General features: G+C 66.3%; 1 long non-coding RNA gene across 2 annotated transcripts; it reads right to left on the reverse strand.

Annotated features, from left to right (window-relative positions):
- Positions 1-1,263: 1,263 nt before the first annotated feature.
- On the reverse strand, positions 1,264-6,352 carry LOC145713043 (uncharacterized). Of its 2 annotated transcripts, XR_014136002.1 has the most exons (4): positions 6,305-6,352; positions 3,283-3,440; positions 1,673-1,717; positions 1,264-1,406 (listed from the first exon to the last, which is right to left on the reverse strand). It is a non-coding gene; the product is annotated as an uncharacterized LOC145713043 (long non-coding RNA). The 2 variants fall into 2 exon arrangements; XR_014136001.1 differs by having other exon boundaries at positions 1,264-1,717.
- Between the last annotated feature and the right edge of the window lie 659 nt (positions 6,353-7,011).

Consider the following 7,011-nt stretch of genomic DNA (forward strand, 5'->3'; position numbering starts at 1 on the left):
GGACCCAGAGCAGCGCCCTTAGGGAGGACTTCGTCTTGCCCGGGAAGCCCCTCTTCAGAGCTGTGGGGCAGAGGGACCGCCCGGATCACTCCACCTGCCAGCGCGTCCCCCGGGGCGCCCCCTCAGGAGCGGGGGGCCGGGCAGCCTGTGCCGTGGGCTCCCGGAGGTTGCCCCAGGGTCCCAGCACAGGAGAAAGGCCTCGCCTTCTACCGGGCACCGCTCCCTCCTTGTGCAGCTTCGGGCAGGACCCCAGGTGGCCTGTTGGCCCCACTCCTACCCGCGGGTTGGACTTGGGAGCTTGCCCTCGTCCTCGCTCACGCGGGGGGTCCTGGGAGTGCTGGACCGTTAACTTTCTGACCTGCTCCAGATTTCTCCTCTCCCCTGAGGAGAAGAGCCCCCAGCCCCCACCCCTGGCACCTGCACTGTGACGGGAGCCCCAGTTGCACCCTGGGGTATCTCAGGGTGTTTGGGGGATTGGGGTACAGTCACATCACTGGGAGGAGGCACAGGACAGAGGTTGCGGCTGGTGGCGTGGACCCAGGTGGGGCCTGTGTCCCTACCCCCCACCCACTAAACCACTTTCTCATGAAGACCACCCTCTCTTTTTAGACACCGGGCTTTGGGTGAAGCTGCCCCCACCCCTGACTCTCGAGGACGCACAACTCCGGCCTGGCCACTGGCAAGAAGCAAGAGCGTCACCTGTCACCACTTGGCGGTGAACACAGGAGGGGCTGGGACCCGGGCAGGCCCTCAGGCCGCAGTGCAGAGGCCTCTGCGGGGCTTTCCAGAGGCGTGAGGTCACTTCACTGCATCTCGAGGAAGGAGGAGGTGGTCTGCCGGCAGCCATGGTGGAGCCCAAGAATGGAGAAAACAAGGAGAGAAAGGAGAGGCAAGAGGCGGCGGAAGATGGCCTTTCTGCCCCTGGATACAGCCATGCCTGCAAGCAGCCCATCCAAGAGCCTTTCACGTGTAAGAGCCAACACATCCCATTTACTGCTAGAGCTATACGTGCGTGCCTAAGATTTTCTGTCATTTCAAGCTGAGAGAGTCCTCATGGACGTGCGTCTGCGCATTTGAAAGAGTGAAAACGTCGTGACCGTGTGCCTCGTCCCTTGGCGATATGACTGAGTTCTGTGGTCACTCAGCTTTGGGGAGGGTCTGACCCCTTCTGCTCAAGTGCTCCGATTGGGGGTGGCATTTTCATCTTTTCCTTTGCTCGTTTCTGCAGCCCCAGAAGAAATTTTGACCCACCAGACACTCATCTCTAGAAGGAATATCCTTTATTGTGCAAGGAGGGGCCACAGTGCGGGGGTGGGGCGAAGCGTGTAGCAGGGGGGCCTGCGCGGTGGGGACAGGCTGCGCAGGGCCGCACACGGACGCGCAGGTGGGTGTTCTCGGCAGAATCCCTGGAGGGTTTGCAGACGGGGAGGGGGGCTGAGCACCCTGAACCTCCAAGTCTAAGTCCCTGTGTACCCGAGACCCCACTTCTTGGCTCTCTGCCCATGGGGGCAGAGATCAGGGAAGGGACAGCACAGGAGGTGGGGGCAGGTCTGGGCTCTGAAAGGCGGCCCAGGGGTCAGGGGAGGGGCTCCGTCCACCTCCCAGGCTCCTCTGTGTAACTCGGGCCCTGGAGAAGCCCGGCGGGGCCCAGCTGCAGGGAGGCGCCACCCACCTGTTTGGGGCCGATGGCCCTAGTCTCTGAAATTCTCGCGGCGATCTGAGGGGACACAGTGACCTGGAATGAGCCCCCGCCCGCCCCCGGCCCACCTGTGGCCACTGGGCGGCCGCTGAACCAAGGGGTCCTGAGGGCGTGGGAGAGGAACAGGCCTTACTGTGAGGGCCCAGAACCACCCTCTGCTTCTTGGGCGGGCCGAGGCCTTCACAGACGGACTCGAATTCCCGCAGGAACTTGGGGTGTGTGATGGGGTCCCAGACTGCGGGGGAACAGGCATAGGGTCTGCATGGTGCCTCATTTACTTACTTACTTGATGTGTATTTATTTATTTTGAGAGAGAGAGAGAGAGAGAGCATGCAGAGGAGGGGCAGAGAGAGGGGACGGGGGAGAGAGAGAATCCCAAGCAGGCTCCGCGCTGTCAGCGCAGAGCCAGATGTGGGGCTCGAACTCAGGAACCATGAGATCACAACCCGAGCCAAAATCAAGAACTGAGCCCCATCATGTTTTAAATGGAAATATGATTTTCCCACAGTGGCAGTCACTGTTCTCCGTGTGGGGTTCTAGGAATTTGACAAACGCGTCAATCGATCCCCTTGAGGGTGGCCTCGGTCCTCCTTGCTCCTGGACTGCATTTCCAGGTCTGGCCCCCTCCGATGCCTGGACGCTGAGTCAACGGCGGCAGCTGAGGGGGCGCCCCAGTGACAGCAGCCCTGCTGGGGACCCCGTGCCGAGAGGGGGCAGGATGGTGGCCGAGGCCACGCAGCAGTGATGGGGTCTGCAGTCAGACCCCTGAGGCTTGTCCCGCAGAGCAAAGAGTGGGAGAGGGAGAGGGGGAGGAAGAGAGGGGGAGGGGGAGAGGGGAGGAAGAGGGGGAGAGGGGGAGGGAAAGGAGGAGGGAGAGAGGGAAGGGGAGGGGGAGGGGGAGAGGAGGGGGAGGGGGGAGGGAAAGGGAGAGAGGGAGGAGGGGGAGGGGGAGGGAGAGGGAGGAGGGGGAGGGGGAGTGAGGGAGGGAGAGGGGGGAAGAGGGGAGAGGGAGAGGGGGAGGAGGAGAGGGGGAGGGAAAGGAGGAGGGAGAGAGGGAAGGGGAGGGAGGGGGAGGGGGAGAGGGGGAGGGGGAGAGGAGGAGGGAGAGAGGGAAGGGGAGAGGGGGAGGGGGAGAGGGGGAGGAAGAGGGGGGAGGGGGAGAGGAGGAGGGAGAGAGGGAGAGGGAGGGGGGAGGGAGAGGGGGAGAGGGAGGGGAGGGGGAGGGAAAGGGAGAGAGGGAGGAGGAGGGAGGGAGAGGTAGAGAGGGGGGGGGAGGGAAAGGAGGAGGGAGAGAGGGAAGGGAGAGGGGGAGAGGGGGAGGGGGAGAGGAGGAGGGAGAGAGGGAAGGGGAGGGAGGGAGAGGGGGAGGGGGAGAGGGGGAGGAAGAGGGGGGAGGGGGAGAGGAGGAGGGAGAGAGGGAGGGGGAGGGAGAGGGAGGGGGGAGGGAGAGGGGGAGAGGGAGGGGAGGGGGAGGGAAAGGGAGAGAGGGAGGAGGGAGGGAGGGAGAGGGAGAGAGGGGGAGAGAGGGAGGGAGAGAGGTGGAGAGGGGGAGGGGAGGGGGAGGAGGGACAATGGCAGCTCACCCAGGGCTGCTTCTTCCAGTGTCAGCTGTGTCCAGTTCTGCCTTCTCGTGGTCCCTCTCCCGTCCCCTCTCCTGTCCCTTCAGATGGCCGTTCGTCTCTTCCCTGGCTCGTCGGCTCGTTTCCCTTTCCATGCGCCCCATTGCCACCGCCCCACGTCGCTGGAAGCAGAACGCAGACCCACGGTTTAGAGGGACGTGGTAGCCGGGGGTGCGGAGGACACACGGGGTGGCCCGCTGGGGGGTCGGCTGGGGGCTCTGGGCGCGGGACCGGGGGTGATTCGGAGCCATCGGCCTGAGCACCTGGACGGTAGGAGGCCGGCCGCAGCCAGGAGTCCGTCCCGGAAGCCCCGAGCGGAAGGGGTGCTGCGCGTGGAGAAGGCTCCAGCAGCCTGGGCCTGGGTCCCAGCACCAGGCTGTGCAGGAGGCCCCGGAGAAGCCAGTGCGGGGCTCTGGGTCTCAGGGCGCCCCCGGGAGGAGAGTGGAGCGCCACAGCCCCCTCGTGGGGCTGTCGGAGAGAGGGGGGGAGCCAGGCCCCTCCGCCTCCCCACGGCTCAGGTGGCCCCTGACCCCCCCTCCCCCGCCCAGTGACCGGGGTTGGGAGGAGTCATGGGCAGGCCCTGCCCAGCCTGGCCCTGCTCTGGAGGCCCGGAACCTGCTGCTGGCCCGCCCCCCTCCTCCTGCCGGAAGGCGGGCGCCCCTGAGTTCGGCCCTCTGGGGGCAGTCGTGAGAGACAGACGACAGACATGCGGTGGCCTGTGTCAGGGAAGGCTGTGCTGGGAGAAGCGTCCTGGGTTCACGCCCTGACACCCAGCAGCCCCCGGCCTCATTTCGGGCCGGGGGCGGGGGGAGGGGGGATTCTGAGCGGTGCAGGCAGGAGCCGTTGTTCCGGGCCCCCCCAGGGTCCCTCTAGATGGTAGTGCTGATTGGACCTGCCACCGCGCTGCCTTGGATCGATGACCAAGTGCCACGAGCCTGGCTGCAGGGGGCGGGGGCCACCCAGAAGGACCTGGAGCCTCTTGTCTGAGGACAGAAGGGAGCGGGGAGCGTCCCCAGGCCCGTGCCGCCGGCCGTGGGTCTGCTCGCCGGACGCGAGCTCGGTTTCCTCCCCGAGGCTGGAGCCAAGTGTGCCCAGGGCAGCTCCAGTCGCGCACGTGTCCCCGGCCGGGTGCAGAGGGGCCCCTCGCCGGGGCCTCCCTGCCCGAGGCCTCGCAGCGCCCCGGTTAAACCCCAGCGTCAGGCAGAGCAGGACTTGGAGCACGCACGGCCCGCTGCCAGGGCGTCCGTGCTGTCCCCTGCGAATCTGCCGTCCGTCCCGGGGGCCTGAGCCCCGAACTCCTTCCCATCCGTCATCCCCACGTGCCCCGAGGGACCCTCCCACACAAGGGTCCCGAGTCTGTCGTCTTTCTCTTCTGGGCCCAGCTTGGCTGCACCTGTCAGCCGGCCCTCAGCCCAAGGCTTCCAGGTGGCCCCCACCAGCCCTCCAGGGGGACCGGTGCCGCATGCGAGACCACCCACCCTCGTTCGCCAGACCCTTCGCGTTACCTTCCGGGGCCTGTGACGGGCGTGGGGCTGGGAACGTGGACGACGAGGAGGCCGTATACGTGCCTCTGGGGACTTGGGTCCGTGGGTGAGGTGGACGGACCAGGGTTAACGCCTCTGCCCACCCTTCTCCCTGTGTCACGGCCTTGACCCCTGACCCTGCCGTGCAGGATCTCTGCGGCAGGGCTCCTCTCTGGCCCCCTCACACCTGGCCCCTGCTTGCCACGTTCACTCTGGAAGGCTGAGCTAGACCCTGCTTACAAAACTGAATTCAGTGGTTGGAGGTCGACCTCGGGGAGCAAGTTATCGACAGGCTGTGGCCGGGCCTGTGGCTTGGGGGCTGTGGGTCCTGCGTTTGGCTGACAGGGATCCTGACAACGCGGCCTCTGCTGGTGGGCGTTGCTGGGGGACTGTGAATACTGGGGGCCAGGGGACAAAGGTGTTGTCCTTGACCAGACTCTAGGCGGCTGCTCTGAGCCGTTTCCCAGCTGGGCCTCAACCTTGGCCTCTACAGACGTGAACAAGCACCGAGAGGCCCCACCCCTGGGGGACCCTGGCCCCCAAGCGCCTGTCTGGCCGTGTGTCCCGGCCAGCACCCCAGATGTCCCCCAAGGGCCGGGTGAGAGGGAGGGAGAGGTCCCAGCGCCCCCCCCCCCCCCCCCCCGCCCCGGGGAGGTGCGTGTCCGTGTGTCAGAGCTACGGGGACCTGCCTGGGACTCTGCCTCCAACGTGGCCGTGAGAGGTTTGCCACGGGGGAAGGCGGTGCTCACAGACATCTGGGCTCTAACCCGAGGCGGTCCTGCCCATCCCAATGCTCTTTATAGGATGTCCATCTGGAAACTTCCCTATGGCCTCTGGGCGCAGTAGACCGCTTTCCCGACTCCACCCGTGGGTTTGCCGCATGTTTGCACAGCCCAGGGGGGCTCGGCCGTCCGCACTGCAGCCCCCCGGGTCCATCTTCCGTGTCTGCCGTCCGCCCGGCCTGGCCCTGGTCCCCACAGCCCGGCGTTTGCCGGGAGCGCTGAGCGGGGGCTGGTGCCATCCGCCACCGCCTCCAGCTCCCGCCCCACGTGCTCAGCGGCGCCCTGACCTCTCTGGACGGCCCCACGTGGCAGCCGTGGCTCACTGAGGGAGGGGGTGATTCTAGGCACCTTCAAAAGCAGGATATCAGGCCGCTGGAGGTGCATGAGGTCACGGGCCAGTGTCCCCCCCCCCCCCCTCCCGGCAGGGGCTCAGGGAGGCGTGGCCTGAGCTGCAGGTCCCAGCAGGGACTCCTACTCGAGCCATCCCAGCCCTGCAGCCAGGGAAGGGTCTGGCTGCTGCATGACGGAGCGGTGCCAGGCCTGGGGGTGGCACTGATTGGTACAGGATGGGGACCTTTGCTCTGGTGAGCTGTCCCCCGCCCGCCCTCTCCCATCCCCCAGACAAGCACCTGATTTAGTTGGACAGAACCGGCCGTCTCTTCGCCTAGCGTGGGAGGTTACCTGTTCGCCGGATGTTACTTGTTCCAAAACCCCCTTTGTCCTGGACGTGCACGTGTTGACCTGTCAAGTCCGTGGCTGGTTCTCCTTGGCCCTCTTTCCAGCAGAAGTGTCCCCAGTCCAGACCCAGCAGCCCACGCGAGGCTCTGTTCCTGGAAAGGAAAGAGTGAGCGTTCGATGGGCTGCCCGCCTGGCTCGGGGTCTCCTCTGCTCTCAGCCTCACCTGAGCAGGGACCGGGGTCCCCGTGCCCAGCGTCCCCTCTGCCGGGGCCTCCACCCCTCCCGGGTCTCTGGGGAAGCAGGAATGAGGCGTTGGGTCCTCATTATGCACATCAGTGTTCTGGATAAAACCCACCAGGAGACCGACCTCCTGCCTTCTCTCCTCCGAAGCCGAGAGAGGAGGATGCAGCCTTCCGGAAAACCGTGGGGGCAATCAAAGTTGAAAGAAGACCGCTCCGTGCCTGCAAGCTCTGCCCACCCCGTGCACCACTGTGGGGCGGGAGGGGGGGCAGCCCTTCCTTCCTGTCCTCCCCCGGCAGGGCCGTGTGGTCTGACCCCTCTGTCCTTAGGGCGCAGGACCGTGGAGCTGTCCTGGGGCTTCCCATGCACACGCTGGGCTGGCACAGGCTGCTCCAGTGGGGATCCGTGCCGCCGTGGGGAGCGGTGTCCCGGGGCACCCCGCTGGTGTCCTGACCGATGCCACTGGGTGC

The sequence above is a fragment of the Panthera onca genome, chromosome D4 (assembly GCF_046562875.1).
Source record: "Panthera onca isolate mPanOnc1 chromosome D4, mPanOnc1 haplotype 2, whole genome shotgun sequence".
In the NCBI taxonomy this organism is placed as follows: Eukaryota; Metazoa; Chordata; class Mammalia; order Carnivora; family Felidae; genus Panthera; species Panthera onca.